This window comes from Ostrea edulis, chromosome 8 (genome assembly GCF_947568905.1).
Source record: "Ostrea edulis chromosome 8, xbOstEdul1.1, whole genome shotgun sequence".
NCBI lineage: Eukaryota > Metazoa > Mollusca > Bivalvia > Ostreida > Ostreidae > Ostrea > Ostrea edulis.
In genome coordinates, this window is record NC_079171.1 from 75,181,601 (window position 1) to 75,202,355 (window position 20,755).

General features: G+C 34.2%; 1 long non-coding RNA gene across 1 annotated transcript; it reads left to right on the forward strand.

The window, feature by feature from the left end:
• Positions 1-5,116: 5,116 nt before the first annotated feature.
• LOC125672648 (uncharacterized) lies at positions 5,117-7,072 on the forward strand. Its single transcript, XR_008797817.1, has 3 exons — positions 5,117-5,339; positions 5,986-6,067; positions 6,994-7,072. It is a non-coding gene; the product is annotated as an uncharacterized LOC125672648 (long non-coding RNA).
• The last annotated feature ends 13,683 nt before the right edge of the window (positions 7,073-20,755 follow it).

Below are 20,755 nucleotides of genomic sequence, written 5' to 3' on the forward strand. Positions count from 1 at the left end.
GAACACGATTACAATATTTTCTTAATTCGTTTTCTTTCTTTTTTTTTTTTTGTTCAGAAAATGCACCAAGGAACACTTCCCCGTATTTGGACAACAATAGAAGTCTCCCAATTACCTATCTTGTCGGTAAGTACTTCAACATGTTATACTACAGCATAATTAATGTTTCCCGACAATACCGCAATATCAGCTACTGACAGCATGGATAGGCGAGGATAACGAATTGTGATGGATGTCATAACTCTAAAACAAAATACAAATATAAGTATATGGTAAACATGAACCCTTGTACATACCAGACACGCCCTACAAAAATGTTAAGGTAGCACGTTATAATACAAATTCGATGTGAGGAAAAACAGTGCAGTCAATGTGATACGTCATCACCTGTAGGCAAACAGTGTGAAACACGGAAGTAAAGCCAAGGCTACCCGGCATCACTTGAAGTCTCAGTGTGGAGTATAAACAGTAAAGACAAGGCTATCCGTCATTATTTAAAATGTGAAGCACACACACTAAAGTTAATGTTACCAGCATCAGTCAAAATGTGAAGCACACAGACACTAAAGTTAAGGCAATTGACGTATAATCACATATTAAAGGCGTACATTTGATGAATTTCAAAAACAACAGCAATATACCCAAACTGGCATTACAAAGACAGGAACATAACACGGTGTTGAAACATCACGGACATCACAAATTAAGTAGCAATAAAACCACAATGATATGCATTAATAAGAACATGTCGAACACCAAAAAGTCAGAAAAGATAAAACTAAACTGATACTACAATGCAACAAAACAACATGGATTACACACTAATATCACAGAGTAATGAGATATCACAGAGTAATGAGATATCACAGAGCAATGATATATCACAGAGCAATGAGATATCACAGAGTAATGATATATCACAGAATAATGAAATATCACAGATTAATGAGATATCACTAAGTAATGAGATATCACAGAGTAATGATCTATCACAGACTAATGAGATATCACAGATTAATGAGATACCAGAGTAATGAGATATCACACCACGAATTAAGTAAAGATAAAACCATGTTGATAACACACATCAATAATACATCATAAAAGCCAAAAATTACGCATTAAGTACCTATTAAATCACACCATTGACAAGCGTTGTATGCGAGTACAATATGTATTTGTGAAACAAAGATGTCCAAAATAGCTGTAAAACAATTTAGATACTAAATGTTGCGTCCTGTTATAATGACTGTACATATGAAATACAAAATGCATAGTACTTATGCAACCCAATGCGATGGCTAAGGTGAATAGTTTTCATCAGCATGTCAAAATATACGGGCGTACGGTAAAAAGGATAAGCTATGAAGGGTATTGTCACTGAAAATATGCATATGGAAAAGCCATACCACCACTCATGCGACCAAAGTATTTTTTTTAAAAGTATATCACTTTCCAAGGTCAAACTCATAATGTTAAAAATTCCCTACTTAAGGATATTAACTTCAGAACCTCTGAGCACAACTGCACATAATGCTACAACTAAGCCTCGCTGGTGCAAACATACCACGCATCTATAGCTGTACCTTATCAAGTCGAAGCATTTTGTCTTCATTTAAATTTTGAAATTGTAGGAGAGGAACTATATTTTTGGCAGAAGGATTGATTAATCAAAACGTTCTAAATCTGCATCATACTACAGTTCTTGTTTCATACGAAGTAATTTCTATTTATATGCCCAGATGCGTGTATTTCAGTTAATAATTGATGATGCAAATAGTTGAGATTTGGAAATAGTTGAAATAGCATTTTAAATACTTTTTTTAAATTTGATTGATAATTTTTTTTTTTCAAAACAGAACCGTGATTAAGAAAAAAAAGTTTAATTAATTTACTTTTAACGAAGTATTTTGGTCAATGATTTAAAAATTTGATCCTCAATTTCAACTTATTTTAGTTCTATTTTAAATGCTAAGACATGACCTTGGGAATGTTTTGGAATTTTTAAAAACAGGCATCATTTCAAACACGTCCTTTTAAACTCTCAAATTTGATTTCATGAAATGTTGTCGCATATCAAGTGAGTAAAGGTCATTATTTATTTTCATTACTCGCATTAAACATTTTTAAATATATTTTATCAGCTGACATGATTATGTGTCTGTTTTATGCAATGACTGACTTGTGGTGTAGTGACGTCAAAAGGCATATACATTTCAATTGAATAAATCATGAATAAATTCTGAGTACAAAAAGTAATGATTCGAACACTGTACCTCAATAACAGGCATTGCAACCCAAGTTTTGTTCATCTTTTTTATTCCCTAATCATATTTCAATATACAAATCAAAAATACACTTCCTAAAAAATGATAATACCCCATATCCCAGGTGCACACTTCTTCCATGCAAGGTTTTCAAAATTGACATCACCCCAAATATCCGGTGCAAAGAATCTTTCAAGCAGTGTTTTCAAACAAGGAATGTATCATTGAAACATGATAGGGCCTTCACATAACATTACCAAGTTTAAAACTCGTGCATACAAGCACACAGAGAAACAGACAGACAGGCAGGTAAGCAAACGAACAGAAAAGAAATGAATGTCCCTGAATTTCCAAAGAAATGGCTATAAATTCACACTTAATCTACATAATAAATAACGTTAGACTTAAAATGACACAAACTAGTAAGTGTATTTACGGGCACTGTGACGGCACAATGTAAATTATTGTAAAAGAACAAGGACCGCACACAGTAAATAACAATTAAACCAAACGAATAACGTATATGTATTAATGGTGTATGTGCAATGACATCACACAATTAGTAACAATAAAATCAGACAGTCACCACACAGATACCAATTATATGTTCACATTAACATCGCACATTGATATTAAACAGCAGGTAAATATGTGTATGTTCACATTGTTTGTTTGATATTCGTAGGATTGGTTAACTACGATAGAATCAATAATAAGCAAAACAGAAGGTTAAGTTAATGAATGCATTGAATACTGAATAAACATAAATTATCAATGGAATTATAAGGACATGTGAATAATTAAAATATAATAGTAAAGTAATTTAACATAATGATATTTAGATTGGAAAACAAATTTTATTATTTAATTTAATAATAATTTTAAGATGTAAATTATATGTATAAATTACAGTAACTCAACTCGTTTAAAAGTACTGTCAAGAGTGTAGAGTAACTGTCGCTATTCGATGGACCACCTTGGAAGTAATGCTTTGTTTATTTGATATTCATAGGATTGGTTAACTATATATCGTTAACCGATTGGTGACTGTATTATCTGCTATAATACTATCCATCTCATTGCGATCCAGCCTCACCCTCCAACACCTCCCAAATACACCAACATAGTGAAGTTGAAGTGTGTTGTAGTAACATCCATATGCTCCGTATGGGACGTATGGGCTGTCCCATGGTTTTAAAAATAAATAAATATAAATAAATAAGGACCATCGTGTACCAACACGTCTGATGACTGCGGTACTGTCTTTTGATGGCCGGACACATACATGTGGTCGTATGTCATAAATCATAATGAAATAAAGAAGTAACTTATATTTTAAAAAAACTAAATAAAAAGCAAAAAAATTATTATATTTTATATATATATAATAAATTTAATAATAATTTTTATTTAATTTATTCAATAAATTAGAATTTTAAAAAATATGATAAGTAAATTAAAATTAAATAATTAAAATATTTTTTATTTATAATAAATTACAGAATGTAATAATTAGTAATCACACGAGTCTCCGTCCTTCGTCCAAATAAATCAAGATACACCGAAATTAATATACCATAATTATTAGATAATTAGTAATATTAGTAACAGGTAATAGTAATAGGAATGAAGGTGTGTATATATATGTGAAATAACTAAAATATATACAGAAAAGAATTAGGGTAGGGTCGCCAAAGAAAATTTTGATAATAGAGTGCTACTAGTTATTAGTTATTAATTATAAATTTTGCCATACAACAATTTTGAGATCGTCATTAGGGAAGAATTTTGAGGTCGTCATCAGGTGCTACACCTCATACCCTGTACCATGTTTCTGTAGCTAGATCCAGCTTATAGCACGACATGGCTCCATAATTCTTATTCGATAGTATGTATTATGTGTATAAAACTGAAGATGCATAATGTAATAAGTGGTGAGTTAGTACTTATGTTAAAATTGTATGACAGATAAAATATTAACCATAAGAAGTGGTATACTTAATTAAAAAACATATAGATTTAATTAATTAATGAAAATACAGAATAGATGCAAAATCACAAATCGCATACATCCATCAAGCTTACATATATTAAATATAATAGTATGTAGCAGGCCTGCATGCATACAAACTGCGACATTGCATCTAAATGTTTGTCATAAAAAGAGAAGTTTACAAAATACATACGCATAATAACATACATGAATTTTATGTATATTTGCATATACATATACGTATAATATACCTGGATTTGATGTATAGCTGCATCTATACTTTAACATACATGTTTATATAAACTAAAACGATAAAAACGCAAAGTTTATATTTATAATATTAATATGCTACGATACTTATATATGTAAATGTTTACATACTGATAAACAATTAGTAACGATAAAATCAGACAGGCACCACACAGATACCAATTATATGTTCACATTGACATCGCACATTGATATTAAACAGCAGGCAAATATGTGTATGTTCACATTGACATGGCACATTGATATTAAACAGCAGGTAAATATGTGTATGTTCACATTGACATCGCACATTGATATTAAACAGCAGGTAAATATGTGTATGTTCACATTGACATCGCACATTGATATTAAACAGCAGGTAAATATGTGTATGTTCACATTGACATCGCACATTGATATTAAACAGCAGGTAAATATGTGTATGTTCACATTGACATCGCACATTGATATTAAACAGCAGGTAAATATGTGATATGGAGGAAGAGAGAAACACCAATATCTTAGAAAATATTCATATAACGATATTCTTGGATGTTGTAAAGAATCATAAGAATCGGTTTTGCTGTAAATTTCAGATTGTAAAATCCCTGAAGTTAGTTATCTTGGAACACAAAACGTGACAGAGCGAGGGTTTGAGTGCCAGGCGTGGGACAAACAGTATCCACACAGACACAGCTACGGATCCTACCCCGGGGCTCGTGAGAATTATTGCAGAGATTTTGATTCTGACGAACCGTGGTGCTTGACAACGAACAGAAAAGTGGTCTGGGATCGGTGCATAGTGCCTTCGTGTGGGGTAAATGTGACAGGTATGTTATGTAGTATCATTCAGAAATATGATAAATTGTAATCAGGGTGTCATTTTGCTTCTACACCATAACGGCGGTAGTATTAACAATCGTCTTTAGATTGTTCAAATCCTACCAGTTCTTACAATTAACTAATCGTACAATCAATACTTGTATTGTTATTAACAATAAAACAATTCACACTAGCCTTGTGATGAGGGGTTTTGTATTTCAATTAGGAAATCAAGGTCAAGTTGTCGAGTCCATCTAAACCTAACAATCTGATGTAGGTGATGGTTGCTCTTTGATAAACATGTCACACTAATACTGACTATCTCTGTTTTTTTAGATATGACCTTAAACAGGTTCAATGGAAATAAAATCACTGTTACGACGTGCATAGGTCAAATTTTACAGCATTTTACAGCAACTTGGATGTGTTGATGATTCAATATAGTAGAAAAACTCTCAATTAGGACATTAAACAAAATACATTTAGAGGGAAACGTAAATACGAACCAGAAATACATACTCTAAGACATTAACAATGCACAGACACTGCTTTCAATCAATTTTCAAATGAAAATATTTTTTTGTGAAAATTCCGAGCATTAAATTTGCATCAGATGAAAACGCATAAGATACACTGATTTTGTTTTGTTTGTAGCGAATTCTTCCTCATGTGCGTCTATCGATGAATTGGATATATCTGAACTGAAGAACGAAAGAAGTTGTGGATCCTACTGCAAGTAAGACAAACGTTATGAGGGTAGACGCACGATGTGGTTAACTATATTACGGAAACTATTTGAAGTAGGCTATTAATATTTATAAACTGAATTAACATGAGCATCGAAACAAATTCATAGGAAACAGAAGTAGATACAGAAACAATGTGATTCGTGAAAAACACATCTTATTATGGGGACTCATTATCAATTGGGAATTAATTTCTGATATTTGATATATCCCTATGAGCTCGAAATAAAGGACACCACAGAGTCGTCCACTTCTGCTTCATACTTAGATATTTTATTGAAAGTAGACATTAACGGCAAACTGACAACTCAACTGTATGACAAACGAGATGATTTCAGCTTCTCCATCGTCAACTTCCCACATTTATGTAGCAATATTCCATTATCACCTGCATATGGTGTTTATATATCTCAACTGATTCGATATGCAAGAGCTTGTTCTGGGTATAGTCAGTTTTTAAATCGAGGTAAGCTACTGACAAAGAAGTTGATGGTACAAGGATTTCAACAGTCTCGATTTAAGTCAGCATTTCGCAAATTCTATGGTCGTTATAACGATCTAGTTCGTCAATACAACCTCGCATTGGGCCAAATGCTGTCTGACGTGTTTCATACCGATTGTTAAGCCGTTCTTGGCACACTGATTTGACTGCGGATAACTCCGTTTACCTGATCAGGATATGGGTCTCACGGCGGGTGTGACCGGTCAACAGGGGATGCTTACTCCTCCTAGGCACCTGATCCCACCTCTGGTGTGTCCAGGGGTCCTTGTTTGCCCAACTATCTATTTTGTATTGCTTGTAGGAGTTATGAGATTGATCACTGTTCGTTATCTTCACTTTGCATCTCTGTATCTTTCACAAACAACTTTTACCGTTGGCATCAACTTTTCTGTATTAAAACCTTTACGATTTCAGCTGGATTAGAACAACTATAAATGACGCAATAACAAAAAGAAATCTGCAAAATGGACGTACATGTGGAATTCGGGACAAGAAAAAAATAGTTCGTAAACACGGGCAGCTTCTTCAAAGGGGCACCTATACACCATGGATGTGTATGTAAATTTACGTTTGTGTAATAATCTAGATTAATATGAAGACATGCATGATTGTAAGGTACCTTAGCTTGCATGTTTCCAATATAAATGTATTCCTGTAGTCAATGTATCCCTTTCCATGTGTACAGGGGCTTCCCACTATGACATCAGTATTTATATCACGTTGATTTTAACATGTGTTGGTTTCTTTCACGTAAGTATTTCACTATGTATTGACAGTAGAAAGTACATTTAAGATTCGGTTCTTGACTCCCCTGATCCGTATTATTAGACCTTGATTGTCAACAAACCATTTTTTTTTTGCTCGCGGGGGTGAATTCTCACATAAATTGAATGCACTTTCGCTTGAAATCGCTACCATTATTATTTTGTAACTGTCATTATTATACCTGACATAATGTAGCATAAAAAGGAAGGTCGATTGGGTTATATTGTATATATTTTATTGAATTATTTGCAGGCTCCATCTCAATATTTGACGGCAATAAAGATGGTAGGTTTTACCAAATAATCATGGTCTTTAAAACATTTCAGAGCCCGAATTTATTTTTTCAGTTAAAGCAATTCATATGTTGTAGTGCACTAATGTTCCCATTGATAACACCATTTTGCAGTAAATGTAAAACACGCGTCTTTCAATATTTTACTTGATGTGTTATTCTGTCACAAATACATATTTTTCTTTTATATATAGATCAATGTCATATGGTGTAAACTTTTTTAAAAAAGAACAATTTCAGTTGACACAGTTGAATGTAATTTCATGAAACTTGAGTTAGCATAGAGACAGGCGCTTACTACTCACAGTTGATTTTTTCTTGACATTTCAGATTGCATTACCCCAGAACATCAAGACCCGGGCGTTCAATGGAACAAGGAAATACTCAGTAAATCACTAAATCTAATCAATCTTCAATTTTAATACATCTTTAAAAGTTGTATAGATACTTTCTTACAGGGACTCTGAGCTCACCTTACAATATTTACAATCAGTTTGAATACGAAAAAATGAATATAACGAACAGTGGTCAACTTTAGAAAATAAATGAAGGGTAGACACGTACACGCCGGAGATAAAGCCTGGTGTCTAAATGAGAGATAGATTACCCTGTCACAGGTTGAACCCGCCTTAAACTATACATCTTGTTCAGGTTAAAGGCAGAATGTGTAGAAATGAATTCAGTATACAGAGATTACCGAACAATTCACATATAACAAATATCATTTGACAACCTTCAGTGTGTACTTGTGTTTACTAATTAAACCATAGTGCGACTATGAAAACGCTGAATTTAAACAAAACTATTGAAACATCAAGTAACAAGTTAACTTCATTGTTAGTAGCTTACCTCAATTTAGAAACTGATCATACGCACACCATGCTCTCATTTTCGGATCAATTAAAGGACATGCACACCATATGCAGGTGATACGGGATATTGATACACAGCTATGAGACGTGGATGGTGAAAACACAACTGTATTAATGTAAAACTAATACAGTACAATATGAGTGAGATATTGTCGAGAGGGACATTAAACATTATTCAATCAATGAATCAATCAAATTCCACATTAGTAATGCTACTTGAAATCCAAGATAGGATTTTACACAGACATACTCCATATTCAAATACATTGAATATCCCAGAAAATTGAAAAAAAAATGAGTTATCGTACTTATGCTGGATTCCTAGACTTTGCGAAAAAAATATTTTAGAAACCGGTTGTTAGATCTAGCAAGACTGCCGCCAATTTTCGATGGGTTTTTTCCCGCCTCATGGATATATTCACTGCTATGTAGGGATAACTTGAAATGTACCGTCTCAACATCTGCGGAAAGAGTATAAATCAAATTTCAGGGTAACATTCACCGAACTTTGAATTTTGAATCATACAACTGTTCCCAACTATTGCTAATACAACCTATCATTGGGTGAAATGCTGCATCACGTCTTTAATGCCGATTGTTAGGCCGTTTATGGCACACTGATTTTTACTATGGATAACTCCGTTTACCTGATCAAGACATAAGACTCACGGCGGATGTGGTCGGGAGACAGGGGATGCTGACTCCTCTTGGGAACCTGATCCCACCACTGGTATACCCAATGGTCCGTCTTTATCCAACTACTCTTTGCATTGCTTATAGAAGTCATGTGATTGATCACTGTTGGCTATCTTCATCGTTCACAGTAACAAAATGTATGACTATTCAATATTTCACATTATCACTGTTCACGATAAGGTTAAATTTTTGACATGAAAAACAGCTGTATTTGCAATGAAAATAGAACAAAAAATATGTAGATCTTGTCAACATTGCTTTGCTAAACCCAGCTTTCGTTCTACTCAGAGGTACATTGAATTCAATATTGAACATATATATTGAACATATGTTTAAGTTTCCAAACGACAATGTGTACATACTCTTTGGTTATTTAATGAGGGCTCTTTGTTACCTGAAATATATTCGAATTATCACAAGAAAGAAATGATTCAACAGTTTCTCTAAGAGCAGGATAAGGCTATTGTTGTGGCCTTCAATTTAAAAGTTAGATATAGCGGCGGAGTTTTAGCTATCAATATGTCCATTTCCATCCATACCTCTATTCGAAGTATTGTATGTTTTACATTACGACCCCTGGGTCGAGGCCTCTGCTGGTGGACTGTTGATCCCCAAGGGTCTCTACAGCGCAGTAGCTAAGTACTTCGTTACTAGCTTGGAAATACGGATGCATATTTAATTACTGGGTTAAAAATTAGAAATTAATTTCTAATTTAAGGATTATCTCGCTTATACATAGTTTATCTTTGGACGATTTTGGCTCCAGGTTTCGGCACTCTATTTTTCCTTTTAGCTTGTTACTTCGAATTTCCAAAAAGGTTGGCTTGAGCATCACTGAAGAAACATCAGTTGTCGAAATGCACATCTGGTGAATCAACATCGGTACCGTATGTTTTACATTATGACCCCTTGATCAAAGTCTCAAAATAGATATAGGGGCGAAGTTTTATCTATTGATATGTCCATTTCCATCCATACCTCTATTCCAAATATTGTACGTTTTACATTACGACCCCTAGGTCGAGGCCTCTGCTGGTGGACTGTTGATCCCCAAGGGTTTATTTCATCTGATGATTAAATGGATATCATATTTAATAAAAATTGTGAACTGTTGGTCCTAAAGGGTATCTACAGCCCTGCAACTAAATACTTAGTTAATAACTTGAAAATACGGATGTATATTTAATTCCTAGGATAAGATTTAGAAATTAATTTCAAAATTAAGGCTTATAGGAGTTATGAGATTGATCACTGTTCATTATCTTCACCTTGCATCTATGGCTCATGACGCGTTTAGGTGGTCAACAGGGGATGCATGTTCCTCCCAGCCATATGCATTCACCGCTTTTGTGTTCAGGGATTCGTGTTTACACAACTTTGTATTCCTTTTGAGAGTTACGGGATTCATCACTGTTTATTATCTTCACCTTTTCATTAGTCAGATAAGGATGCACATGTAACGGTATATCTATTTTTCAGTTGTGGTTGGAATATATCTTATGTTGGCAATTGTCATCGTTATCGCCGTCAGAATAAACCGGTAAGATTATTTTATCTGATGACTAAATGGATATTGTATTTAATGAAATAGTAAATACAAAATAGTAATGAATGAATGACAACATTGTTTAACGCAGGATGACGAAAAGGCTAGATGTCGAGATCAAACAGATAGAAGCACGGATCCAGCGTGAACTGTTAAATATAACTTGCATGTTATTGCATCGAGAGTTACAGCGTATGGTTCGACGAAGGCTTCGACAAAGGTTAACCAGATACCAATCTATTGCAGAGGATCACTATGAATTGACCCCGATTGTGAACGATCCATATGAACCTCCTCTTCGAAGATCTGCAACATTAGCAGAAACAGAATACCAATATGTTGCTCCATACGAAACTCCCAAAGAAGGCTGTTTTTGTAGATATTGCTTGGACCAAGCTGCCAATCATCCCCCAAACAGCTTACCAGAAGTAGATGGAGCGCATGGTACAGCAAGAGCATATGACAGTCTGCAAGGAATTTTCGCAGAGAAACCCTTCCTTGACAGAACTACTTCAGAGAAACATTCGCAGTATTCTCTTCTCAATAACCCGCCTGATGTTTACTCGCTAAGCGGCAAAACAAGAGCACTGATCCATAATGATCACTCCCAATCCACAGAACGGCGTCTATCCCGAAGAAGAATGCGCCGTGGAAGAAAATCCGGACTTAACGATTATGATGATGACGGCATTAATGGTAATTGGATAGAACTGGAGCGGATTAAGCAAAGACAAGAAGAAGCCGAAGATGCGGAGTTCATATCGCAATTGCTATCCGATGTGAAGAGAGAACCTATCACTGATGTTTTACCCGGTATCAGCCCATTCAAAATACCAAAAACATTCCCAAATTATAAACGAGAAGAGGCAAAAGAATCCATCGCCCTTTCGGAATTTAGCTTTTTAGAATTAGAAATACAAGAAGTAGATGATGCCATCAATGCCAACTATACTGAGAAAGAGAAACCCAGTTTCAAGAATGAAACATTATCGGATGCCGGGACAACTAAAACCACCAACGATGCACCTAACGAGTTGTTTTCTAGTTCGAATATAAAAAGCAAAGCAGAAGAAAACAATGTGGCACCTACAAAAGGAGTTTGCATTGCAGAGGTGAATTTTGATGTAGGAAACAGCGGCAGCGAGTCGAATTCATCAGCCTACTTAAAACCAATGCCACACAAAAACACGGGAGATAATTCAAGCGAAAAGCAAAACAGTGTAACAACTGAGTTTTGCCTTGCAGAAGTAAATTTTGATGTTGAAGATAACCAGGGAGACTCAGAATTAGAGCAATATGGCAAAGAAAACGGTTCAAACGAAAAACAAATCATTGACATCGCTGGACTTTGTATTGCTGAGGTGAACTTTGATGTTCAAAACATCGAAGCACTCTATGTATCACCAAACAATACACAGCCAATGGCGGACAGAGACAACAAGGAAGATAACATGTCAATCGCGTTCTCTACCGGACTATGCATTTCAGAGATAAATTTTGACACTGAAAACACAGAAAAGGTATCTGATTCATCAGACTACCTAGAGCCAATTGAATTAGATTCTGGAACACACACACTGCAAGACGAGAAAACCGACATTGAAACATACGAAACATTGCAAAATGTCACCGACACCATGGTTAACATTCCCAACATTGAGACCGCCAATGAATATTCCATTCAAGGTGAAGATGCTGGTTTCAATATTTGTTTGGCAGATCTGAACAACTTCCAAGATATTTTGTCAGAGGTTGAATATATGGAAGAATCTATATTAGACATCGGGTATTCCTCAAGCAAAGAATACGAACGATTGAGGACGTCTACAGAGATCGTCATGAATGCACCGGAGGAAAAGCACAGGGAAGAAACAACAGTCATGTCTGCTGATACAGGACTCAATGTTTGTTTTGCAGAACTGCAAACTTTTGAACAACTGCTCTTAGAATCTGAGACAGTGGAAGAGACAGCATCGGACAAATCACATGAAAGTCATTATGACGCAATTAAGATCGACGTCGACGTCAACCATAGCGATGATTCTGACACCATTTCTGAGTGATCACAGGTAAATGCCATTTGCTTTTGACTTGTGATAAAGAGTCTATTCTTCCTCTCTGCATTGAGTTCTATGTGTAAGAATTAAAATATGATTTCTTGACTATTTACCGAGTTATTCGGCATATAGAAAACCACACAAAACTTGAAACTTAGATATCTACTAATGATTCATTTTAGAGATGACATCCTAATGGCCGGGTATAAAGAGAACCATCTAGCGAATTTTATGAAGATATCCAGCAAAAGACATGGTATGCAGAGAACCAGCTTAGACTTTGTATACAGAGAACCAGGCAAGACGTAGTGTAGAAAGAACCAGCTAAGTCTTGGTATACAAAAATGAAAATCAGCGTTTTGTAAAGGCTACATAAATGACAGACATATATTAAACAATTCAGTATGCTTTATGGAAATTCTATATCATTATCACATGTTTGTTTGATTTTGTACTTCTTGTGTCTTGGGTAGTCAACAGCACACTTTTATGTGTGGGTATTTTTCTAATTAGAAAAACGTACTTATTCACACACCGAATGTAGGGTTTTGATTTGGAAATTTATTGAAAACCAGAAGTTTTCGTTGAAAAAAAAATGCATTTAATTTTTACAATTCATTGATGTACCTTTTCTGACACGATATAAACGTTTGATTTGTTTACTGTAAATACTTGTATTAATACATAATTGTACAATCTGTCGACACATGTTTATGCTGTTATACAATTTGCATATATTTTTTCACTGGATATATTGATTTCATTTTATGCGTATTTGTGTTGAGCTATATGTATTTATGCAGACTTCTGTCGTTGGTATGGATGAACATCGTATTGTCTCCATAACTAGCAAAAAAAAAAAGAAGAAAGGAAACATTCATTGAAGATGGGAGATGACATTGTTATTATACTATCATTCTGTAAAAGAAATATGCTCAATATACTAACAAAGCTATTGCTTTTGTGAACGTTTGGCTTTGGGTTTTTGTGTTGGAATTCTTAAGATGACAACCTAAGCAAATATCTCCCATTGATCTAACAATACATTTTACATGTAGTTTGTTTAAAAAAGACCTGTCTGTATACTCACTATTTGTTGTCCTCCCTTGTTTTTATTATTTACATGTAATAATCTATGCAACTTTGTGTTTTTTCTGCTGTATGTACATTTATGTATGTGCTTCTGATATATATAGTTTCATATTCATGTTTAAAAAGGATGTCAGCCACTGTGAAGATGTAGTACTCCTCGTTAAAGAAATGATATTTAATACACAAGTTTCTGATTAGATATATAACCATGTAGTATGTAGATTCAAAGTTTTTTATCCCCAGGTTTCTGTATTCAAAGGAATGGTTTGAAGTTTTAAATGTAAATTTATAGGAAAGTTCGCTAAAACATGTATTTTTAATAACCAGAAGGCTATTTTTCCAAAATAAATAAATAAATATGCAAACATCCTATTGCACGGCAAATTCAATAGCACCCAAATCATTTCAACTGGGATTATAGTGGGGGTTACATGACTTAGATCAATATCGAGAATTAATGTTTCACATAAAAATAGTTCAGTTGAGCAATATGGATCACAGATGATATTTCACTTTTTTTCTTGAAAGTATCATGATTACTACTACTACTACTGCAAGTACGACTACTATTATTATTACTACTACTACAGTTACAACTACTACTACTATCAATACTACTACTACTACTATTAGTATTAGTATTACTACTATTACAACTACTTCTACTACTACTACTGCTACTACTAGTTTTATTATTATTACTACTTTTACAACTACTTCTACTACATTGTACTTCTATTATCATTGTTGTTATATGGATGTAGTATTATCACTGCTATTTTTATCATTGCTAATATTATCACTACCCTTATTACCAAGGTTATTATTATCATCATTGCATGTTGTTTTTTCCCATTGCTGTTATTTTTATTATAATCATTATTATCATTGATTGTTATACTATGTTGTTTCTATTAAGATTTTCTGCATGTTTGAGTATTTTTATTGCATTTATTATTATTATTATTATTGCTATTAATATATACGCTATTTTTAATATTGTTGCATTTTTATTTTCCATTTAGTATTCGTATTATTATGATTATTATTGATTTTTACTATTATATTGTTTCTATTATGATTGTTGCATGTTTTAATATTTCCTATTGTAGTTATAATCACTATCCTTATTGATTTTTCTATTATAGTATTGGTTTTATAATTAGCTCATGTTTACTTATTTTTATTGTATTTAATATCATTTTGGTTTTATACTCATTATATTCAATCAAAATCTAATTTAAAAAAATGTCAAATATTTATCATGGTATATTTAATAAAGGCTTGTCAACGACTGAATCATTGTATTATTTTAAAGCCACATTTTCAAAGAAAGAAAACACGATTCCCACCACCTGGTTACTCCCTGAAAATGTCAAAACCTGGGTCTTAATTGGTTTGTTAATGTCAAAGATCAGTTGTAATTATCTCTCAGCTAGGAATTGAATTCGTTAGCTAAACATTGATCATGATGAGAAATTGGCATTCTAAAGGAAGTTGATTATGAAGGGTACACGAAAAAACAACCTGATGTTTTGGACAAAGTGCAAACGCGAGATGATTCTCATTTGTAAACTCGCGAAAATCATATCTGACTTGGGGGAAGTCATGGTGGCAATGACTTTTTGTGAGGGTTGGAAACTTTCAATGTTACTTTCCCTTGCATACAGTACTTGATATGCGTGATGTGTGTTATAAAGCGTTGCTTATAAACATGTGAACTTTACACTATCTACAATTGACCACACTACTAGTTTACAGACGTCCTCATTAATCGGCTTGATTCACTAAAGGAAATGTTACAGTAAAATGTAACGTTCATTCCTATTCATCAGTGACAGCAATGAAGTTTGTACAACTGCAGACATTTTTTTGTAAGATAAACACTGCTGAAACAGACGTAGGGGATATCAACGATACATAAGGGAGTGGGTATACAGATGTTACCAGAATTTATATCTGATGTAGTAAATAAAATACAAAAATATCACAAGAATAAGTCAGTGTAAGTTCACTTGTTACCAGATCTGTCAAGGCAACGTCTGTGTCTATGGTTATCCTTCATCGAACCTCTGGATCAGCTCTATCATAATCAAAGTTTCGATCTAGCTATCTCGATCCTATGTCACCTGATTCTTAACTACGATGTATATCAATTCTAACGATTGAAACAGTTGGTCCAAATTTTCGGTGGCGTAGATGAAATCTCCGGAAAGCAACATCGTCTATTACTGGATCTTGACCCGAAATTCCACTTTCTCCAAACGGAATAAGTATCACGGTTTTCATCAGGAAATCAATACACAATACACAGTAACATGATAGAAGATTTATTAGCAAACAGCGATGAGAGTATGGAATGTATTTGTTATGTTATCACTGGTTACACCCGACATAAAACAAGGACGACTGTTATCAGCAAATGTTAAATAGGACGATCCTACACAACGTTTATCACGTGAATACGACGTCACAATAACCGTTAAACATCACATGGACGTCTTTATAATAACCTCTAAGCATCACGTATGTCGTCACAATAACCACGAAAGGTCATATGAACATGACATCAAGATAACATCTAAACGTCATATACTAATGAGGTTAAGTATCCAAGATAATCGGACAGTCATATATTATCATACATTCGTACATGTATCCAATAAAAACTATACACATACCTGTTTCACGCATTATGGCCATCCATACATGATATGTAATGAATCAATGTTCATACTTCAGACATAATGGGACATTCTTTTACGTGTATCACAATATATATAGCATTATACATCACTGATCCACATTCATATCACCAATAAAATAAAATAATACATGTCATTTAAATACAAAAAACAACACATACACAACGACAGTATTCTTTCACATCCGATATTCTGCAGGGATTTGAATATCATTCCTGAGTTTTTTATAAGTCAACATCCATGCATCCATACAATACACATACATACTTGATGGGTGTGGTAACATGTTTGTGACATACAAGATATTTCCACATCTGCTAATGATACTATTACAATTTTGTATGCATACACACGCTTCTCGCAGGGAACAGCGCAGGAGGTCGGGATTTCAAAAACTGAAGGGTAGATATTGAAACAGACAATCCATGAAACACGCACCTGTCTATTTAAACAAATCACAGAATTGAAATACCAATCCTGAATTGAATTAATATAATTCCATAAAAACAACATTAGGGTCAGCAAAACATCATCATAAAATATAGATCACCTGACAATATCAGTCACACTGCCCTGACGCCTTTGGTAGGTTTGAGAGAAAACTAACATTATCTGATCACTAGATGATTGCACCATTCTGGTTTATAAGACACCAAGTTACTGAAATGTAGAGTATTTATAAAATGTTTCTGAAATCATTCTCTTGATAAGTTGGCAATCATAATATATATATATTTGTGTTGCACAAAAAACAACGTGTTTCTCTTCAACCTCCAGTGTAGTAGAATTATATCATTGTATTGTGTTAATTGTTAAATTGCAGTATGTAGTATATTATAGTAAGCGAGTTATCAATAAAACATCAGTAAAACAATCTGTTTCTCTGTAAACTCTTGTACTAAAACTTGAGGCAACATCATCTAAACACTATTTCTACTCCACACGGAGGCAGGTCAAATGCAGTAATTTCATTAACTTGCGATTAAAGATAGTAAGTGTGGAGCCAGTTATTACACAGATTACTTTCTCATAATAGACGGGTTATTATGATAAACATCAATGTTTAGCCTTAACCTCTAGGCACCAAATCTAAGCACATTTCCTATTTTACGAGGAAATAAGTCAGTAGCAACTATTTCTTAAATTTGAGATGAACAAAAATGAAATGTTTTAGTTAGCGGGATCTCAATACCACTTGTCATTGAAACTCCGTCTCTTGTCACCGGGGATAGAAAGGTTGACAATATTTAAAACATATCTCCTTCATCGAGGAATCTTAATGCAAGGTGAAGATAACGAACAGTGATCAATCTCAAAACTCCTACAAGCAATACAAAATAGATAGTTGGGCAAACACGGACCCCTGGACACACCAGAGTCCATTTCAATCATCAACACAGACTTCACATGAAATCCCATTCACAAATTAAAACCTTTCAAGAGTAAATATCTATTTTAGTGTTTTGGTCATTTGTTGAGACTGTCTCTGGAATAACTTCAACTTAGAATTTTGCAATGTACTACAAAACTCACGAAAACCTAAAAAAAAATTCAAACAGATACATGTGCACCATATTTACATATGAAAACTACATATATCCAAATGTGGTGTTGCAAACATTCCTAAAGACTTGGTTTCAGCAAATATAAAATATTGAATGAGCCTACTTTATATCTCGTTCTCCTTCTTACACTATTTGTTTCCCGCGTTAAATTGAGTCCAAAATCTGGCTTGGATTTCATAAAAAAATCTCAAACTTAAGTTTCAGTTTTCTTTTATTTAAGCAGTCAATATTTGAGTAAACTCTCAGACTTTAGTCCAAGTTTCGACTTCAGTTCTTTTCGAGAAATCCTGGCCCGGTTGTAAGCTCATTTACATGACATAGTCGGATAATGAAGATCACATCTAAACACTCTCTGACACAGTCCTACTCAGATAGCGCAGCTTTCTGTCCAATAAAAAGTTGAAACTCACTTTCACAAGATCCCAAGAATATACAGCTTTTATCATACTCAATTTCACAGCATAAAAAGTATGTACATGTGTACAGTTTACTTCACACTCAATTTCACTGGAAAACAAATTTGTACAACTCTTATCACACTCAATTTCACAGGATCACAAGTCTATACAATTTTTATCACACTCAAGTTCACGGGATCTCATGGTTGTACAGCTTTTATCACACTAAATATCAAATGATCTCAAGTCTATAAATTTCACTAGCATACTAAATTTCACAGGATTTGAAATCTCTACAGTCTGAACACAATGCATTTCACAGGATCTCATGTCTATACAGTTTTTTATCACACCCAGTTTCACAGTATCTTCAGTATATATGGCCGTTTATCACAAAAAACAATTACAAAATCACTCCCATTATAAACATTCACCATTTGACCTTGAAACTGTATATTTCCATGGGATTCAAGGTAAGGTCACTATCTAGCGATGTGGGGCCTTTGTCGTGTAGTAATGTCAAGGACGTCCGCCGCATCTCCTTCACCCCTAGCGTGTCACTGAACAGATCCCGTAATCTGATCTAGATAAAGTGTTTGAGAGAACATGTACCTGGGCAGTAGTGTAAGGCATGGCAGATAACTCCTATTGCATGTACTGGAGTATTTACATCACAAGAACTACACTAATGACGCAACTCCCTCTTATTGTTCTATGAATGCAAACTAATAGAAAACGTTTAATAGAGGACCAGTGAACAAATGTATATCACAGGTTTAGAGCCTGCTATCCCACAATCTTATCCTGCCCTAAACTAGGTATCCCATAATTCTGTATCGTTATACTCACATATACCATTGTCAACGTCTCAAAATAAGCAATGTTATTCCACATGTAAATATACCTTTTTACGGCTAATAAAACTAAGAACTACTTTATAAAATATCAGGAAAATGTAGGACAAGCAATTATTTGTAGTTTTTCCCCATTACTATGTGTTCTCCATGTACCTATGTATAGCCTTGGTGGAATAGAACAACCCAATATCCGCGTTTCGACCCAAATCAATGTTTCTTGTGTCACAAAAAGACTTGACATCTGCTCAGTATTCATCTATTTACGTATATTTTTGTAACTGAAGCGAAACCATACTTTATTTGAGCATATATGCCATTTTACGAGAATAATGTAAAACCCTCGAGACGTTGACAGAAGTGTATGCGAGAGCAAAGAACGACAACTCTGGGTAGATATTGCCCCAGCCCTAAACTAGGTATCCCATAATTCTCTGTATCTAAAGGTGAAGATAATGAACAGTGTACTATCTCATAACTCCTATAAGCAATGCAAGATAGATGGTTGGGCAAAAACGGACTCCTGGACACACCAGATGTGGGATCCGGTGCTTGGGAGGAGTAAGCATTCCCTGTCGACCCGTCACACCCGCCGTGAGCCCTATATGTAAAACTTATACGGTACCAATTTAGATGCACCAGATGGACATTTCGACAAATGCCTCTTCAGTGATGCTCAACCTAAATTTTTGAATCCTGATCCAGTAAACAACAATATGTGTCCAACAATATCCTACATTGTAAGTATAGCCCAAAACTAAGCATCCCATAATACCCAATATATCTAACTCAAAAATAAGCATCCCATAATACTCTATATCTAACTCAAAACTAAACATCCCACAATACCTTATATCTAACTCAAAACTAAGCATCCCATAATACCCTATACCTAACTCAAAACTAAGCATCCCATAATACCCTATATCTAACTCAAAACTAAGCATCCCATAATACCCTATATCTAACTCAAAACTAAGTATCCCATAATACCCTATATTTAACTCAAAACTAAGCATCCCATAATACCCTATATCTAACTCAAAACTAAGCATCCCATAATACCCTATATCTAACTCAAAACTAAGCATCCCATAATACCCTATATCTAACTCAAAACTAAGCATCCCATAATACCCTATATCTAACTCAAAACTAAGCATCCCATAATACCCTATATTTAACTCAAAACTAAGCATCCCATAATACTCTATATCTAACTCAAAACTAAGCATCCCATAATACCCTATATCTAACTCAAAACTAAGCATCTCATAATACCCTATATCTAGCTCAAAACTAAGCATCCCATAATACCCTATATCTAACTCAAA